Source organism: Capricornis sumatraensis, chromosome X (genome assembly GCF_032405125.1).
Source record: "Capricornis sumatraensis isolate serow.1 chromosome X, serow.2, whole genome shotgun sequence".
In the NCBI taxonomy this organism is placed as follows: domain Eukaryota; kingdom Metazoa; phylum Chordata; class Mammalia; order Artiodactyla; family Bovidae; genus Capricornis; species Capricornis sumatraensis.
The window spans coordinates 26,620,606-26,640,793 of record NC_091092.1 but is presented as its reverse complement, the minus strand read 5'-3'; the positions used below and the strand labels follow the sequence as shown (position 1 = coordinate 26,640,793).

At 38.7% G+C, this 20,188-nt stretch overlaps 1 pseudogene; it reads right to left on the bottom strand.

Moving 5' to 3' along the window:
* Positions 1-1,334: 1,334 nt before the first annotated feature.
* LOC138071587 (dedicator of cytokinesis protein 11-like) overlaps positions 1,335-20,188 on the bottom strand; it is a 73,798-nt pseudogene continuing 54,944 nt past the window's right edge.

Sequence of the window (20,188 nt, the reverse complement as noted above, 5' to 3'; positions counted from 1 at the left end):
TCTGTTTATTGAGTAAAGTCCAAATGCTATTATCCTGGTATTAAAGGCCTTCCAAAATCTAGGTGTGAATTTTCTTTCTAGTTTCAGAATCCATTACTCTCTTGAACAAAACTGGCCTCTTCACCATCCACTGAACTTTTACAAATTATTTCTGCACCTTTGCTTGTGACAGTCCTCCTGCCTAGAATAGCTTCTCATCTTTGTAAGCCTGTTCAAGGCTTTCTTTTCTCCATGAAGTCATCCCTGAACATTAACACTCACAGCAGCTTCTCATCCCTTGAATGTGATATGAGTTATGGACAGCGTCATTCATCTGGCAGTCCTCAGAGCCAACTTATCTTGTCTTATATTGTTAATTCTTGTATTACTTATTTTTGTGTCTACCTTGCCTCCTCAACTAGACTGCAACTTCCTTGAGGGCAGGGGTCATTTGTTCTACTTTTTAAAATGACCCACAGGGCACAATGCCATGCCGGGGGTTAAGATAGGGACTGGTCATTGACAAAAGAGCACTCACGTTTCCCTAAGACGCCTCATTTTCAGAAGGCAGCACTCTCTCTGGGTGATGATTTTTTACATGTATGTTTCAAATATAATAGTTTTAAAGGTGAAACTAACTTTTCACGTTACTCCAAGATATTAAGGAATTACAGACTGGAATTTCTGGAATTTCTGAATCCCTTATTAAAATACAAAATTAACCTTTCATAAGTAATTTAATGTTCCCCTGAAAGCTTACAAATGACATGTAAAGAAAAATGGCCAACTCAGGTGCATAAGGAGCTCTAAGATTTACTTAATCACAGAGTATTTAAAAAGCCAAAGCTCCATGCAATCCACTTATATTTCAGTGTCTGTTTTTTACTTTTTTGTCTATAAAATAGGTTAAACTACATATGAAAAATAAATCTAGGACTTAATGTTTACATGAAAGGCAGCCAAAATTTTATGGATAGTTCAAGGTAAAAATGTCCTTCACATCTTGGTCTCTCCTGAATTATTTAGTTAATCTGAGGTTTCTTTATAGTTAGAGATGTAATCCTTAGCCAGCAGGTTGTAAATACGTGGTGGTTATGTATACTGACCCAAGAAATCCTGTGATCATCAAGTTCTATCAAAATCTTTATTAACCTTGTAAACTGAAGAAAATCATCATTACAAAATTCCTACTCTCAGATTCTGCTGCTAAAACTTTGAAGTAACTGCAAATCTCAGAGATGTTTGTTCAGCTTTATGGATAGCTTCAGCTGATGAAGCTTAGGCAACAAAGGCTGCTTGCTAGGCAAACAGAGGCCAGAAAGGAATCCCTTGCCTAGTATGTTAGAGAGACCACTGACTGGAATACCTAGCATAATTGGATCAAAACTTGAAGGACTGGTAAGCCTGGTATTTCTATATATACCCTTTCTTTGTGAAAATTTCCTTGTTTACATAATGCTTTTGTTTCCTTTAGCTCAGTCTAGACCATTGGTAGGCAAGGTTTCAAATGATCTCCTCAGTTGGAAGTATCCATGTTTCATGAAAAAATTATCATTTTTTTTCCTCCAAGGAGTAGTATAATAATGAATTTAGCTTCCTGTCAAGAAAAATGCTAAGTTCAAAGTATTATTTCCTTCACTACTAATTACAAAGAAGTTTTACCTTTTATTGAGTGCCATTATACCATTTTACACAGTACCATTAATATTTTAAGTAACAAGCAAATCAAATGAAAGTTTTTGAGCTCTACTCCTCAGTATATAGATTTACCTTAAAAAGTACAAACTAAGCACAGTGGTGCAATTTTCCAGGCACTTTCAAGTTGCTTAAATATTTACAAATATGTAAGCACCCTGTATGAAAGCATGAAAGTTTTGGTGTCAGGAAGAAACACTCTTGTGTATAACAAATCTTTAAATTTCTAACATTTGCACAGCTCCAAATATTTCTGAGAAGTTCAGTCTTATTGTCACTTGACATCTGCATGTCCTCATATTTCAGCAGTGTATCTTGGGGAACCATAACTTCGGTCACTTGACGTACCACTAATTGCACAAAATACACGTAATGTGTTGCTCATCCAGGGAGAATGCATTGGGTCTTCTTGTATTATCTAAAACGAAAGAAATGGCATGTTTATCACAAAGCAAAATAGCCACGGCCAAAAAAAGTATGTGTATACAAAATCACAGGCATATTCCAACTTATCACTGTCATTTAGCTATTTAAAATGATGTAAAGCAGAAAGAGCCAAGAAAAACATTACCGACTCAAGTCTTCAAAGCTGTATTACAAAGGCAGCGTATCAAAAAAGCAGAAAAGATCTGGTTACTCATTAAGAAAAATGAAAGGTTGTAAAATGCAAAATTCAACAGAAAGTGAGAGGTAATAAAATGTTTTAAAAAAATTTTTAATAGATGGTCAGAAAAGAGCCTCAACAGTGAACTTTTTGATATGAGTTTATAGATCATCTTCTAAGACTGGTTCTCAAGTTCACTTGGAGGCTATTCAATATGCAGATACCCATGCCCCTTTCCTGGAGACTTGGGAAATAATTTTAAGTGAAGAGAAAATAAGTCAATATTTCCAAATATACACCATAATTATGTAAACTAATTGATGCAAAAAAATTTTTAATGAAGAACTTCACAAATGTATTAATAATTTTATAACCTATAAGCATAGAAACATATATATTCATAATCATATAGACATTTTAAAAATTATCCATTTTGTGTGATCAAAGGCAACAGATATCTCATGCATGGATTAGATGAAAGAATAGCATACCAACCTCTTTACTGAACAATCCCAAAATCTCAAAAGCTAAAATCCCTTTAGCTTTTGAGCTTTCAAGACTAGGTTCTCAAGTTAGCTTTGAAACTTCAGTAGGAAGCCTGCAAATGGCTTCTGGTGGCAGTAATGGGTCATATCAGTTGTATTGCTACAAATCACGTCTTACAAAGTCCATAAAAGAAGATATTCCTCTTATAAAAGCTTGAAGAAGTTTTAAAAGGACTTCATATTTTGATATAGTGTAACAGATTACACTGAAAAGGGCCAAGGAATATCCAAGGCCATATCTTTTTGTCGAGTCATCATTTATGGAGCTAAACAGATAATTGAGATTTCAATGCACAGCTATATTTTATCTTATTTTATATTATTATATTTACCTTTGGGAAATAATAAATCTCAAATTTTGTGACTGAAAATAGTTAGTTTATATGGGACTGTATTTGGAAATATTGATTTATAAAACTTCACTAAAACTCAACATTTGCCTAAACTAAGGTACATCTAAATATGATACATCATGACCATACAGCTTTCATAAATATAAACCAATAGAAAGCAAGATTTTCTTGGTTAGCCAGAAATATATTATATATAATATATAAGATAGAAGAATGCATAACATATAATCTATAATATATAATATCAAGGGTCTAAAATTTGGTCTCTAGAATGAAATATAATAGTCATGGTGTATAGAAATTAAATGAGAAAGACAGGTGGGAAAAATGACAGCAGATTCATAAAACCCAAGTTTCAGGGTGTTAAAAAAGAGACAAGGAACTTCCCTGGTGGTCCAGAGGATGAGACTCTATGCTCAGGGGAGTAGTGGGATCAGTCCCTGCTCGGGGAGCTGGATCCCACATGCCACAGCTAAGACATGGTGCAGTCAAATAGATTTTTAAAAAGAGAAAGAGAGAGAGAGACAAGAGGCCCAAAATGGAGTCACTTGTGCTAAACCCACATCACCTGAGTTATAATATATAGCCTAATTGTAGTTTTAGCTTTTTCCAGGTAGGTTATTTTAACTAGTCAAAAAAGTACATATATTACTTTCAAATCTGGAATTTCCTGGTCAGCACTAGTGAGGAAATCCAACTGACAGACACTTGCTGTGCTCCAGAGGAAGGTGACCTTGCCTGAAACAATCAGGTCTCTTTTAGAATAACTTCCTTGACCTGATTCCTTCTACGTGTGAAAGGCTTCCATTTTCTATGGCTCTTCAGAGCTCCTTTCAGTTTGCTACATGGGATCCTGCTGGACTCGTGAATCACTGAATAAAGTCAAAAGCTTTAAAACTGACTCACCTGACTCTGAATAAAAAGCAGAGACATTACTTTGCTGACAAAGGTCCATATAGTCAAAGCTATGGTTTTTCCAGAGTTGGACCAAAAAGAAGGCTAACTGCACAAGAATGGACACTTTCAAACTGTAGTGTTGGAGACGACTCTTGAGAGTCTCTTGGACTGCAAGGAGATCCAACCAGTCCATCCTAAAGGAAATCAGTCCTGAATAGTCACTGGAAGGACTGATTCTGAAGCTGACACTCCAATACTTTGGCTATCTGATGCAAAGAACTGACTCACTGGAAAAAGCCCTGATGCTGGGAAAGATTGAAGGCAGGAGGAGAAGGGGGTGACAAAGGATGAAACGTTTGGATAGCATCACTGAATATGTGGACATGTGTTTGAGCAAACTCCAGGAGGTGGTGAACGACAGGGAAGCCTGGTGTGTTGCAGTCCATGCGGTTGCAAAGAGTTGGACATGACTGAGCAACTGAACATCAGTTGAATTTTGTTTTTTTAACAAGGAAAAAAGAACTGTATAGAAAGCTCTAAATAACTTGATCATCATAATAGCAGTAAATTGAATAATTTGCTTTCAATATGAATAATTTAGAGTTCAAGGCTAGGTCATACAGTTGCATGCAAATTCTGTAACTGTAATATATATTGGTTGAAAATGCTATAATTGTTTTATATTTTTGTAAAGGAGGAGTTTTGCTGTTTTTTCCTAAGGACAATGGAGAACAGAACCCTGCAAACTGGACAGTTTCTAGGAACAAATTATGTAGCCTATTTGATTAAAGTATTCCCCAGATGGCTCAGATGGTAAAGAATTCACCTACAATGCAGGAGACCTGAGTTTGATCCCTGGGTTCAGAAGATCCCCTGGAGAAGGAAATGGCAACCCACTCCAGTATTCTTGCCTAGAGAATTCCACAGACAAAAGAGCCTGGTGAGCTACAGTCCATGGGGTCACAAAGGGTCGGACATGACTGAGTGACTAACACTTCAACATACTCCAGAAGCGTGAGGGTGAAGAGAGGCATGTCCCCACTGTACTCAGGGGCTGAACCTGAGCTACAGACAATAAAGGAAGTGGAATGATTCCCTGCCTGCCTAGATTTCCCATAGTCCTTTCTAACAGAAAGCATACAAGATACCACAAGAAAGGTAGAGCTTGGAGTCAACTAGCTCTTGTTTTCCTTGAAATCTCTTCTGCCCCGCCCACCATTACACTGCAGTCCTTTGGCACTAACCATGGTCAGTCTATTTGTCACTAACCATGGTCAGTCTATTTGTAAGGACACCCTCCATGTGATGGTCTCACCCAGGGGAGTGTCTTCAGGCAAGCAGTAAATGCTCATACCAGGACAGAGGAGGTTCTCCTTTCTGGAACTAGCAATAAGAATGTGTTCTCTAAAGGGCTGTAGTGATCCTTGTTTCTTTTAAGGGGTCTGAATTTCATTAAAAATTGAGAGTCTGAAGACTTTCTGAAGCAAATATTGATCTTACTGGCTGTTTTCCTTCTTAAGGAAAGCAAAGAGACATTATGTAAGCTCAGTAGGGCTCAGGCACTGAGGAACCAGACCATCAGGCCATGACTTTTACATCTGTGGTGAACATGTTCAAATAGTTGAGTGACAATCCATGTACAGAGTGGTTGTAAACACAGATTTCAGGAACCTAATATAGGAATGATATTTACCAGGATAATTCAGGAGTACTCTGAATCTACTTACTTTAAGATCTACTTACTTTAAGATCTACTTACTTTAAGGTAAGTAGATCTATAAAAGTCTTAACTACTTAATTATGACATAATTTGGCTGTCAGTGGTGAGCAGATCTTTGCTTCTATATGCTTCGCATTGTGGACTATATAATTAAGTTAGTTATAACTGACATTAACAGTCAGTCAAACATTAGAATGCTAGGTATTATGAAACGAGAGTTTTGCAGGCTGTATGGGTATTAAGACAATTCCTGAATTTTGGAATCCGCTCAGGATCTCTCCTAAATGATCATACAGTTGTCCCTCAGTATCCCCAGAGGATTAGTTCCAGGACCACTGTGCCCCTTCCCCCATGGATATTAAACTCTGAAGATGCTCAAGTTCCTTATATAAAATCACACAGTATTTGCATATAACTTTTGCATATCCTCCCCTGTACTTTAAAATCATCTCTAGCTAATGTAGAATAGCTAATACAATGTAAATGTTATGTAAATAGCTGCCTACATGCAGGAAATTCAAGTTTTGCTTTTTTGGAACTTTCTGGAAAATTTTTTCAAATATTTTCAATCTGCAGTAGGTTGAATCCCTGGATGTGGAAGCTGCAAATATGGAAGGGCAACTGTAACTAGTTTCTTACAGCTAAAACAGGGATATTCATTTAGGGATCTGGCTACTGAGCCAATCATTTCACTTCTCTAGGACTCTTCTTGAGAGACTCTTAGCCATGCTCACAGTAGATCAACTCAGTCTTGCACAGCTACTCACTTCTAATGGCACGGTTGTGCAAAGATCAAAATAGTTTACTACCTGAACAACTGCTAAAGCAACTGTCAGTAATTGCTTCAAACCTGATTTGCAGTGTAGAACAAGATGGCAGAGGAGTAGGTGGACGTGGAGTACATCTCTCTCCATGGATACATCAGGATTACCCATTCAGACACAGAAGTGCTTGCCGAACACCAGCTGAGAGCAGACGGGAGCACCCGACCACTGGAAAAGGGTATACAGAACCATGCAAACACTCGGTAGGACAAAGAAACTAGGGGGAAAAGCAGGAGTGTTACTAGGACTGGACCTGCCCTCGGTGGGTGCTGGAACTGAAGCAGGGGTCCAATCCCCACACTGGGGCAATCGTCTGGGTCAGAGGAGAAACATTTGAGGCTGAGAGTGAAACAGCTGATCTGTGGCAGCCTAAATGGAATGAGAATCAGACAGCCCTTGCCACAGCCATACATACCCCGGACAGGGAAGCAGGTCCCCTGCAAGGCACAGCAGCTGGAAGCTGGAGCACCGGCATTGTGGAGCAATTCCAGGGTGAGGGCTGCTGTTGTCTGTGGCAAGAACGACCTAGGAGACGTGAGGGAGGTAATTGTGTTGGAAAGTGCCTGTGGCAGAAAGCCAGGCAGCATGGAAGCAAGACGATACTGCTGGAGCCATCACCATAGCCTCTCTCTCCCCACAGCCCAGCACTGGCAGCTGAACAATAGAGAGGCTGACCCATCAAACCCCTGACTGCACTGAACTACAGAGCAGGACCCCATCCAGGGTGTTCCTCGAAGTGACTAATGTGCTGAACTACAGAGTGGGACCTCCAGCTAGCGGAGCCTCTCTATGTGCCTGACACGCTGAACAACAGTGAAGGACCCCAGGCAAGGGAGATCGCTAAGTGCCTGAATGTGTGGAGCTACAGAGAAACACTAGCCAAAGAGATCTTCTGATTGCCAGCTACCAGAGGCTCAAAAAAGATTCTGATAGGACAGTAACTCCTACAGCGGAGGCAGTCCGTATCCCTGAACACTTGGTGCCGCCATGGTTCCTGTGATCCAAGCAGCTGCGCCACCTTCATGCTCAACCCTCACTGGGGTAGAGCTGTCACAGGCAAAAAAAAAAAAAAAAAAAATCTTGCATCTACTGACATGGCGTTGCTTCGGTCGTGTCCCACTCTGCGACCCTGTGGACTGTGGATTGCCAGGCATCTCTGTCAGGGGGCGTTTCCAGGCAAGAATATTGGAGTGTATTGGCCAATAATGGTTGTCATACCCTTCTGAAGGTGAAGTCGTTCAGTCGTGTCCCACTCTTTGCAACTCTTCCCAACTCTTTGGACTGTAGCCTACCAGGCTCCTCCGCCCATGGGATTTTCCAGGCAAGATTACTGGAGTGAGTTGCCATTCCCTTCTCCAGGAGATCTTCCTGACCCAGGGATTGAATCCGGGTCTCCCGCACTGTAGGCAGATGCTACAGGGTGTAGGCAGATGCTATACCCTTCTAGAGCACTGTATTTATTGCTGCCCTAGCTTCCAACTATTCTGAGCGCTCGGTGTTGCCAGAAACCCCGTGACACAAGCAGCTGTACCACCTCCGCCGCTGGCCCTCACTGGGGCAGAACCAAGACCTCCAGGACAGCCTCAGGAACAAACCCAAGTGGACGACCCATGTACAAAGGTGGAAATAAACCACAACTGAAACCCAGGGGCAGTGTGGCTAAGAAAGAAGACCCAAAACCTTCCCACCAGCTGTACAAGCTGCAGATTAAATCCACACGATCAACTAGGCAGACTCTGTGTCTATGGGAGATATAAAAGGACACTGAGAGCTCCCACCAAAGAAAATGCACTATTTCCTACAGCTGTGTACATTGGAGGCAAGAACACACAGAAGTAGGACCAGATTAGAGTCTGAGTTGCCCCCACAGCAGGCCCAGAGACCAGCACAGTGTTGGAAGGCACCCCAGGAGGGCGAGGTGGAGTGTGACTCCCAGCGATGGAAAGGACACTGACAGCAATGACTCGGGAAAAATATTGACTCTTCTTATATTTTGCCTTGTTCTGCAGTTTCTTTTGGAATTTTTCTTTTTCTTTTTTTTCGCTGTATTGTATTTGTCGATTTTATTAGCACTATGAAATACAATTAAGCTTTTGATGGTTTTCTTCTCAGTCACACTTTTTATTGTTGCTATAAATCTCTGCCTCTACATTGGCCTTTTGCAGTTTTGTGGAGTTTTCCATTCTTTTTTTTAATCCCTTTTAGAAATTTTAATTTAAAAAGTTTAAACATTATTATATTTTCTACATTTATTAATTTGCTTGCGTTTCCTACTTTTCTTTTCCTCTTGCAGTTAATCTTTAATGAATATAAACTTTCCTTATCTGCCTTTATTTAACTTTGCATATCTATTCTTCCTTTTCTTTATTTCCTTTCCTCTCAACATGTTTATTAGTTGTTTTCACTGCTTTACTTCCCACATGGCACATTCCTTTAGTTCCATTTTTTTAGTTTGTGCTTTAGTTAGTTTGATCTTAACTGGTAGATATCATTTTCGGTTTCCTTTGTTCACTAGGTCAATCTATTGTACTTTATTTTTGTTGGACTGTTTTGATTTTGTTTATAGGTGTATATGTCTATGTGTCTGGGCTTCCCTGCTACCTCAGAGGTTAAAGCATCTGCCCACAATGTGCGAGATCTGGGTTCAATCCCTGGGTTGGGAAGATCCCCTGGAGAAGGAAATGGCAACCCACTCAGGTATTCTTGCCTGGAGAATCCCATGGATGGAGGAGCCTGGTGGGCTACAGTCCATGGGGTCGCAAACACTCAGAGAAGACTGAGCAACTTCACTTCTTCTTCTTCTTCTTCTATGTGTATGTGTATATTCCATTAGTTTAATTATTATTTGTCTGATTTTGAAACTGCCATTTGTCTGGGGTTCATCTTTGGGTATTTATTTTAATCTCACTTAATGCCATAACGAACCACTTGTGGAATCTTTGTTCCTGGCCAGAGATCAAGCCCTGAGCCTTTGGAATGGGAGCACTAACTCCAAGACCCTAGATTACCAGAGAATTCCTAACACTAGAGAGTATCAAATAGAGAGAACTCTCACAAAAGAAACCACTTGAACACAAGACCCAGCATCACCCAACCACCAGTAGTACCAATGCAAGATGCCTCATCCAAACAACAAAGACAAAAATACAAACCCAATCATCAACAGACAGGATTACCACCTCACTCAGCCATGCCCAACAGAGGAAAAAAAAAAACTCAGCATAAATCTCACCCTACAGGAAGCTTACACAATCCACTGGACCAATCTTAGGAGGGCAGAAACCAAAAGGAAGAAAGAGTTCAACCTTGAAGCCTGGGAAAAGGAGACCTCAAACACAATAACTTTAAAAAATAATGAAAAGGCAGAGAAATACTACACAAATGAAGGAACAAACTGGAAACACAGAAGTCCAAATAAATGAAGAAGAAATAGGCAAACTACCTGAAAAAGAATTCAGAATGATGGTAGTAAAGATGATCAAAAACCTTGAAAACAGAATGGAGAAAACACAAGAATCAATTAACAAAGACCTAGAAGAATTAAACAATAAATATACAAACAATACAATTACTGAAATTAAAAATACTCTAGAAGGAATCAATAGCAGGATATCTGAAGCAGAAGAATGGATGAGTGAGCTGGAAAATAAAATGGTGTAAATAACTGCTGAAAGCACAATAAAGTAAAAAGAATGAAAAGAACTGAGGATAGTCTCAGAGACCTCTGGGACAATATTAAACACAGCAATATTCGAATTATAGGGGCCCTAGAAGAAGAAGAGAAAAAGAAAGGGTATGAGATCACACATTTCCTCACTACCTAAAATACCATTAGAAGGTAACTTGAACGTTATGAAGGGAACCGATAATTTTTTAGAGGGACATTATTTGGTGAATATTTTGGTTTCACTTAAGAAGACAATGGAGTTAAAAAAAAATAGTGGTCTGAACTGAAAACTACAAAGCACTTACCTAAACATGTCTTTCAACTCATTTACTTTTTTGGGTGGATACTTGCTAGTTTGACTCTCATTTAAGACAGCCCTGGCATATGCTAATGGACCTGCATTTACCTAAATTACAAAAGGAGAAAAATGAGAGTTGTCAGAATGTAATTAAAAAGTAATTTTTGCATTTCTCTTTTTAAAAAGAATACTATATTAAAGATCCATACCTGAGAAACATATTTTCTATCTTAATATAAATTTATTTGAAAAAGATTAACTAAAGCAAATCATCTGCAAAATTTATACTCTAACAAGGTAGTTAACACTTTCTGCTATCTAAATATAGGACTTGGCTCTAGTCAGAGGGATTTACGTTAAAGCTCTCTGACATAACACAAAATTTACAGAAACTGAACATAATGTCTTTATTAAATTAATAAAAAATGTAGAGGTTTTTGCACCCAGAGTATAAGACAATTACAATTAGTGCTTGCTCTGTGCCCTTATGAAAGCAAGAGGAACAACAAGAAACATTTAATACACGGTTAGCAACCAACATACCTGCACTCAAACACAGCCCTGCAATTTAAGTTGGAGCTGAATCATGTCCACGTCAGCCGAAGAGCAAAGCTTTTGCAGCTCTGCAGCTTTATTTTATCCATGGCAACATCAATTGGCTTTAAATGAATCTGCTGTTCATAGTTTATAGAAATCCTCTTCTTCACATATGGAAATGAGTTTGAAGCTATGAAAGATTAAGATTGACAGATGAGTTTGTAAGATAGTAAATCAAACAGCCAAATTTAAAAAAATCTACTGTGCTTAATTCTCCTCATATTTTCTCTGGAAAATCCCTTAGAGACCAAATAGGTCCCTTATTACTTCAGGACTGAAGGAGAAATTCTCTCTGAGACGACTCAGACTAAGCATGAATTACATAATTACATATGGCAAAGGAATGGTTTATAACATAGCATGTTTGTGTAAGTGAGTGACTGAACAGCAGGACAATAAACCATTAAAACTTCAATTACATTTTCCTGCTGACCAGCTGCTGCTTGTATGTGTCAAAAAAGATCATGTCAAACAAAGAAGTTATGCCAAGTCCTACTTACTAGTCAAGATTGTACGGCCTTTGCACTGTTCTTCTATACAACCTTGCTTTTTGCCTGACAATGTATAAGGAGCCTCTAAAACAAATCTGTTGATATTATGGTTTCTTTCAAACTCAGTTTTTCTTTCTGTGAGTTCTTTATCATCAAAGTAGGGCTTCACATAAGTGACTTGGATATGAGCATATTTGGGGTCAAACTCTTTGACATTTACCTAGAAAGTAAGAAAGTTTTGTTTTTTATTCAACAGAAGGGAAAATGGGGAACAGGTAAGCTACTAACACCTCTGAGATCAACTGAGGAACAGTGTCATTGAATACACTGTGAGATGAATACACACTTGGAAGAGGTCTTTGCTCTTTCTTCAAGGATTATTTCCTTCTGATTATTAAGAAGTTACAGAAGCCTATTTGGAGATTATAGAAATGTAGACAAAAAAACTGCAATGCTACCACTCAGCAATGACCATCATTTACATTCTCATATATTTCCTTGTAATCTTTTTTTCTATGCATATATATTTATTTACAAACCGGAGATCATGCTGAGCATTGCTTTATCATTTGCTTTTTTAAAAAATTTACTTTTATTTGCTTTTATGTTACATTCAATTTCTTTTTTTAAATCTTTATGTATTTTTATTTTTTTAATTTTTTAAATATCAATTTATTTATTTTAATTGGAGGTTAATTTCTTTACAATACTGTACTGGTTTTGCCATGCACTGACTTGAATCCACCACGGTTGTACATGTGTTCCCCACATACAAAAATGGCTAACTGCACATTTGAATTCCACCTCAAAAAATACCTATTACAGAGAGGATTCTCAGAAGATGGCAGAGCACCAGACATCTATCTCCTTACAGAGACAATAGTTACACCATCATTACCTATCTGATGGAACAATTTTGGAACTCTGGAGTCTGTTGAAGACTTGCAACTTCCAGGAGAAGATTTGGACAGAAAATTACCTTAATTTTCAGTTTGTTCAGTTTTAACTCTGGGCACAATGGCAGCAACCCGTACCTCATCCCTGAGGTACTACGGCAGATAGCTGTGTGCATATTCCTAGAACAGCTTGTAGGAGCCAGGATGAACAAAGACCCCGTCTTCCAAATATTGTGAATCTGTGCTATGACTGCTGACTGCTGCTCCTGATCACAGGGGGACAGTCAAGGGGGCTGTGGCCATTTTTATACCACCTCTTCCCTTTGTTGCAATGCCCTCCCACTCTGCCTAAAATGACTTTCAGGGGATTTAACAGACCAGCACCTTTCCTCTCCTCTCCTCTTCATTTTCCTCTCCATCCCCTCTTAGGAGCTGGACATCCAACACTAGACTGTTCAAAGGTAACTGCATAAATGAGGGTGACTAGAAAGTCACTGCGCATGCTCAGGGGAAGGCACAGGCTCAGAAAAGATTAGAGAAGACCCCAAATTTATACCTCAGGCTGATTCTTGGGACAGACACAGCTTACAACAATTGAAAACAAAAACAAAACCCAGGAAACTCTGGGACAGGGACAGAATCTGATTTCCAGAGAGATCACAATATTAAATTCAATGTCCAGTTTTCAACAACAAAAAAAATTGCAAGGCATACAAAGAAATAGGAAAGTATGGCCCATTCAAAACAGAAAAATAAACCAATAGACATTATCACGGAAAAAAGTGATAGCAGATCCCCTAGAAAAAGAGATTAAAACAACAGTATTCATGATCAAAGAACTAAAAGAAGTGGTGGGGAAAATCAAGGAAATTATGTATAATCAAAATGCCGATATCAATAAATAGCTAGAAAATCTAAAAGGAAACCCAGATCTTTTTTTTCAGAGCTGAAAAATACAATAACTGAAATGAAACATCACCAGAGGGATTCAAGGACACATTTCAGCAGGTATAGCCAATGTGAAGATAAGACAATGTCAATGATGGATCAGAGGAACACAAAGGAAAAAAACTGAAGAGGACAGAGGCTATGGAACCTGAGGAATATCATCCAGCAGGTGAACATGCACACTATGGGAGTCTTTGAAGGAGAACAGAGAGAGAAAGGGGCAGGGAGACTATCTGAAGAAATAATGGGTGAAAACTCAAATCTTATGAAAGACACAAAAGTCAACAAACTCCAAGCAGGGTAACTCAAACAGATCCATGCTGAGACATATGAAAATCAAATGTCAAAAGTCAAAGCCAAAGAGAGAATTTTTTTTCTTTTTTTTAAAAATTAATGTTTTTTAATTGAAGGATAATTACTTTACTATGACAAAGAGAGAATTTTGCAAGAAGTGAGAGACAAAGACTTGTCACATACAAGGGATCCTGAGTAAGAGGGTTGGATTTCTCATCAAAACTTTGGAGGACAGGAGGCAGTGGACTTTAAAGAAAAAACAAATCTATCAACCAAGAATTCTATATCTGGCAAAGCTGTCCTTAATAGTGAGGGAGAAATTAAGACATTCCCAGATAAAGAAAAGCTGAAGGAGTTCATTAACACTCAGTTCACTTCAGTTACTCAGTCGTGTCCTAATCTTTGCGACCCCATGGAATGCACCATGCCAGGCCCCCTGTTCCTCACCAACTCCCGAAGCTTGCTCAAACTTATGTCCACTGAGTCGGTGATGCCATCCACACATCTCATCCTTTGTCATCCCCTTCTCCTCCTGCCTTCAATCTTTCCCAGCATCAGGACCTTTGCCAATGAGTCAGTTCTTCGCATCAGATGGCCAAAGTATTGCAGTTTCGGCTTCAGCATCCGTCCTTCCAATGAATATTCAGGGTTGATTTCCTTTAGGATGGACTGGTTGGATCTCCTGGCAGTCCAAGGGACTCTCAAGCATCTTCCCCAGCACCACAGTTCAAAAGCATCAATTGTTCTGTGCTCAGCTTTTTCTATAGTCCAACTCTCAAATCCATACACGACTACTGGAAAAACCACAGCTTTGACTAGATGGACCTTTGTCAGCAAAGTAATGTCTCTGCTTTTTAATATGCTGTCTAGGTTGGTCATAGATTTTCTTCCAGTGAGGAAGCATCTTTTAATTTCATGGCTGCAGTCACCATCTGCAGTGATTTTGGAGCCCAGGAAAATGAAGCCTGTCACTGTTTCCATTGTTTTCCCATCAATTTGCCATGAAGTAGTGAGACGGGATGCCATGATCTTCATTCTTTGAATGCTGAGTTTTAAGCCAGCTTTTACACCACTCGGCTTGCCCCATACGAAACACCAAAGGGAGTCCTGCTGGTCACAATGAAAGAACATCAGCCAGTAATTCAAACCTGTATGAAGGTCTTGGTAAAGGTAAATCCGTGGGTAATTATAAAATCTAGTATTATCATAACAATAGCAACATATTTCTGTTTTTTGATTGCTACATGATTTAAGAGACTTTACATTAAAATATTATTAGTCTACAGAACTTTCCTGGTGGTCCAGTTGTTAAGAATCCTCCATCCATTGCAGGGGACGTGGGTTCAATCACTGGTAGGGGAACTAAGATCTCGCTGCAGGACGACTAAGCCAGGGCACCACAACTAAAAAAGCCCCTGTACCACAACTACTGAACCCATGTACTCTAGAGCCCACGCTCTGCAACAAAAGAAGCAATACACTGCATTAACAGAATGAAGGAAAAAAAAAAAACATGATTATCTCAAACAATGCAGAAAATGCATTTGACAAAATTAACACTTTTTCAGAATGACAACACTCAACAGACTGGGAATACAAGGAAATGACTACAATCTGACCAAGGGCCACTGTGGAAAACCCATAGCAAACACTGTATTCAGTCCTGTGACAAGGGATAGAAATTTTCTTAGCAGCTTTTAAAACTTCTCCAAAAAGCTTATATTCAAAAATTCTTTCTTTTCTTTCCCATTAAATATCTAGATTTCTCCAGAGAAACCTAAGGAAATAGTTGAAGATAATTATCTGCCTAAGACAAAACATAGAAAACAAATAAAAAAGAGGTCAAGACTGATTTTAACCTTATAAAAAATAAAGTATATGGTAAAACTTTCAAGAAGTACATGAGGGTACACTTGAAAATTAAATGTTTTTCTTCTCCATAAGACTCTAGTCTATCTCCTTAGGGATAACTATTAACACTTTTGTATCATTCCATCTATGGCTGATTCATACAGAGGTATAGTAAAAAAGCCCCACAATATTGTAAAGTAATTATCCTCCTTTAAAATAAGTAAATTAAAAAACTACTTGTATCATTCCAGAAATTTCCTAAGCAGACACTAGTCAGTGTATGTAAATATCAGTTTTCACAAATGTAATCATCCTGCCCATAATGTCTGCATCTCACCTTTTTCTCTCAAGAATGTATCTTGGTTGGTTCGTATCAATACTTATAAATTTTTTAAGTAGTTTACCTATATCCATTGTGAGGGTAGTACCATTTCCTTAACAGTATGGACACAGACTGTTTCCAGGTTTTTGTTATATAAACCTTATAGCAATAAACATCTTAAATGTACATCTTTGTGTACATTTACAACATAAAATCTTAAATGCAAAAGTATTGGGTCCAACAAAACATACGTTTAAAATACTGGAAAATTTTGCCCACTGTTCTTTAACCTGTTTGTGCCCTTAAGCAGACTTTGTTCTTTGGCAAGTAAAAGAGTGTTTTAAATTTTAACTTCACATATTAACAAAGAAGAAGGATTTTAAAAGTAGCAACTGCTTCTTTTCTCTGTTGCCTATGAAGAGTGACTGAAATATTGTGTTTACAAAGAGGGTCAGGAGTCCAGCTGCCTGATGGTGGTTTCTCATCAGTGCCTGTTGGCCAGGTTTTCAGAGGCAGCATAATGTAGAAAACTGCATGTTTTTCTGCAAGCCTGGCTTTCTAATAACTTTCCATTTGTAGTATTGGTAGTGTGGTAGCAAGCCTAAAACTTGCTGGCTACAAAAGACAAATTTCTCTATGGTCTTAATTCAATAAAACAACACAGAAGGCGGAAACTGATAAGCAGCAGAGAGGTTTTGCCAAATATTCATGAATTCTGGGCCTGTCAGTATACCTACTTTTAAACGTCCAAGGCATATGTTCAAGGTAAAATCATCTCCATAAGACACAGCTAAATTTACAAAGTGAAGAGATCATTTCCATGGTAGAAAATGAAGTGTCTTTACCATCGCCAAGGGCTTTTCACTCTGGCAATGCTGCAAGTGTTTTGCAGAGCACCATGCACATCACAGTCACTCCGTACGTATTTCTGGGGCCTGCAGATCTTGCACTGTATTAAAGGTCTTTCCTACCTTAAAAATCAGCTCTCATCCTGAACATGCCCATGGTGACTAAGGACAATCAGTCATTCCCACTGTGCTCTTCTGCAATTCTATCTGGAACTATGCATTTCTAAGAAACAGCCTCTCTTGCTGGAACCTTTCTCATCCTTGCCTTGGCAGGGTCTAGTGGGATGGATCATCTTTAGATCAAGGCATCTCTCCTAAACCTACATCACTGCCAATATAACTACTGAACTAAGGCTATCTTAAGAGTGAAAGGTGTGTCATAAGATGATTTTTCTTTTAAAAATCGCATTTATTTATTTTTATTTTTGGCTGCATTTGATCTTCTTTGCTGCGGTGTGTGGGCTTTCTCTCGTTGTCGTGAGCTGGGAGTACTCTCTAGTTGTGGTGTCCGGGATCCAGAGCGCAGGCACAGTAGCTTGGCGCACAGGTTTAGGTTCCCCACAGCACGTGGAATCCTCCTGGACCAGGGATCAAACCTGTGTCTCCATCATTGGCAGGCAAACTCTTGCCCACTGGACCACCAGAGAAGTCCCACCTGAGATGTTTTTAATCATAAAGTATGAAATTGACACTCATGCAGCACAACATTAACAATAATAGCTAACTTCTATTGAGCATGCTAGTTTCTATGTTATTATCAAATGCCTTCCTATATATCAGGAACTCTAATCACTTTCCATACACTGAATAATTTAATCCCTACAACTATCAAGGATGTACACTGTCACCCTGCTTATTTAACTTATGTGCAGAGTATATCATGCAAAATGTCAGACTGGATGAAGCACAAGCTGGAATGAAGATTGCCAGGAGAAATATCAGTAACCTCAGATATGCAGAGGACACCACCCTTATGACAGACAGTGAAGAGGAACTAAAGAGCTCTTGATGAAAGTGAAAGAGGAAAGTGATAAAGTTGGCTTAAAACTCAATATTCAAATAATGAAGATCATGGCATCCTGTCCCACTACTTCATGGCAGATTGATGGGAAAACAATGGAAACAGTGACAGGCTTTATTTTCCTGGGCTCCAAAAGCACTGCAGATGGTGACTGCAGCCATGAAATTGAAAGATGCTTGCTCACTGGAAGAAAAGCTATGACCAATCTAGACAGCATATTAAAAAGCAGAGACATTACTTTGCCGACTAAGGTCCATCTAGTCAAAGCTATTGTTTTCCCAGTAGTCATGTATGGATGTGAGAGTTGGACTATAAAGAAAGCTGAGCACAGAACAGTTGATGCTTTTGAACTGTGGTGCTGGAGAAGACTCTTGAGAGTCCCTTGGACTGCAAGGAGATCCAATCAGTCCATCCTAAAGGAAATCAACCCTGAATATTCATTGGAAGGACTGATGCTGAAGCTGAAACTGCAAATCTTTGGCCACCTGATGTGAAGAACTGACTCACTGGCAAAGGCCCTGATGCTGGGAAAGATTGAAGGCAGGAGGAGAAGGGGATGACAAACGATGAGAGGGTTGGATGGCAGCACCAACTCAATGGACATGAGTTTGAGCAAGCTCCGGGAGTTGATGAGGAACAAGAAAGCCTGGCGTGGTGCACTCCTTGGGGTCGCAAAGAGTAGGTCACGACTGAGCTGAACTGAATTCATGCAACAACTCTATGAGGAAAGCACTTTTAGTAAGTTAATTTTACTAACGAGAACAATGAGGCCCAGAGACGTTAAGTATATTCCCCATGGTCACACAGCTAGTAAGTGGCAGAGAATGGAGATCTGAATCCTTCTCTCTGATTCCAAAGCCCCTGTCCTTTCTTTTAGGATCTGGAAAGACTCTATTTCCCATGCCTCTCCTCCACCAGTTAAAAAAGGAAAAAATCAGAAGCAATGTGCCACATCTGAAGCTAATAAATACTGATTTCAAAATGCAGGGCAAGTTACTTTGTCTGAATCCTGAATTATTTTGACATTCTCTGTACCAAATTTTTCACCATAAAGTTTAACAAGTCTCAGGGAAATCTCTGAGAGGCCAGTGAGCTCTTTATAGATGTACTCCTTTCCATCCCCTTCTTCAAAAAAAGACTATTATCAAGGTAAACATACAGTACTTTAGAAGCATTATAAGCAAATGCAGCATTTAGAGAACATCACTAAGTAATCAGAAATAATGTTGTTGAAATAAATGAGAACTCTCAAACTAACCGTCATATGAGCATATCATTGGCCTGAAGGGTTTTACACTTGATTTTTCATCACTTGCATACTTACCTGATTTTTATTTGAAAACTTTCAGTACTGGATATTAAATAAACACATAAGAAGCCTGACTGAAAATGAACCTGAAGGAAATGTTCAAATCTTATATGCTGTGCTCTGCCCTCGTGGACTAAATATGGAAACGAAAGTGAACATTACATGAGAAAAGTGTCACACCTGCTGTTGGGACAGGTGCTTTACCCAGACAGAACCCTAGAACCAGTAGCTACTGCTATGGTAAATCTAATAATTCAAAGGTGAATGTTTAAAAAGGAAAGCAACTTGATGAACTACAGTATACTTACTGGGCCATAAAAGGCAACTCTGAAGAAGGTGCCTAAAAGTCTTTTCTTTGCGTGCATAACCTCCAAAATTTTTGTGTAAGCTCCATGAAGAGTTCTATAAACTTAAGTTTCTGAAAATATGAAAATTAACAAATTAGCTTTATTTTTTGGTTAGTTATGAAATGTCTACAATAAATGCATAAGGGGAAAAAAGTAATACCATTTCCTTTTCAAAATGGTTTTGGTGGGTCTCTCATACTCCCTTCTCTCATGGTCATGGAAAAAATGCCTTAACAACTTTAGGTGAGAGGGTAGAGCTTAAAATGGTCAAATAAAACTGTAATTCTAAATATCATGCTTCATTGTCATTCATATCTCAATGGTAGCATATACATTAAAAGTACTGTGTTATTGACTACTTTTTTCTTATGTCTGAATTGTTGTAACTGAAAAAGAAGCAAAATGCTTTGCTTGAGCCCTAAGGTGGAAGGATGTGAATAAACGATCATGCAAACTTTAAGAGAGGAAAGTAAAATGCAGACACAAAAATAACAGCAAAAGCCTGAGTGGGGAATGCTTTTATAATAAGTTCACAGACACTTCCAAAAAATATATTCTTCTACACACTCAGAAAAGGAAATGTACTATGCAAAGAACATTATCTCGAATGTGAAAAGACACCATACAGACCAGGAGAAAATGTTTGCAAATCACATATCTGATGTTTTCTTATCCAAAAAAT